General features: G+C 46.1%; 1 protein-coding gene across 1 annotated transcript in view; it reads left to right on the top strand.

Annotated features, from left to right (window-relative positions):
* Positions 1–445, top strand: part of LOC119592663 — a gene marked incomplete in the record, with an annotated part of 12,577 nt that overhangs the window by 3,640 nt on the left and 8,492 nt on the right.

The following is a 445-nucleotide window of genomic DNA, read 5'->3' as shown; positions in this document are numbered from 1 at the left end:
TAGGTAGAAGGAGATGGTAAAGGGAATGCAGGGAGTGATATTGGGGAGAATAGAGAAAGAGTTGATGAGAGCTGAAAGAAGTAAAGGAATTGGAGATAGATGGTGATGGGAGTTTAGTAAGAGATGAATGGGGTAGAGGGAAAGATGTTGGGAATGAAAGGAAATAGATGATGCAGGGAGTAGTGGGAGATATAATGGAGGGAGTGGAGGAGGATAATGAAGAGACTGGACAGGAATGTTTAGAGTGGAAGGAGGAAATGACTTCAATGAAAGGAGAGGAGGCAAGGCATGGAATGAGAGGAGGCAAGGCATAGCGGGAAAGGAGGCAAGAAGTGGAGAGAGAGGAGGCAAGGAGTGATGGGTAAGGGATGAGGAGTGGAGGGAGAAGAGGCAAGACATATGGAGAGAAGAACAAGGAGATTAGCAATTTGAAGGGAGGAGACAA

Source organism: Penaeus monodon, chromosome 30 (genome assembly GCF_015228065.2).
Source record: "Penaeus monodon isolate SGIC_2016 chromosome 30, NSTDA_Pmon_1, whole genome shotgun sequence".
In the NCBI taxonomy this organism is placed as follows: Eukaryota; Metazoa; Arthropoda; class Malacostraca; order Decapoda; family Penaeidae; genus Penaeus; species Penaeus monodon.
Note: the sequence above shows the minus strand (reverse complement) of the source record. Positions and strands in the feature narration are given on the sequence as shown.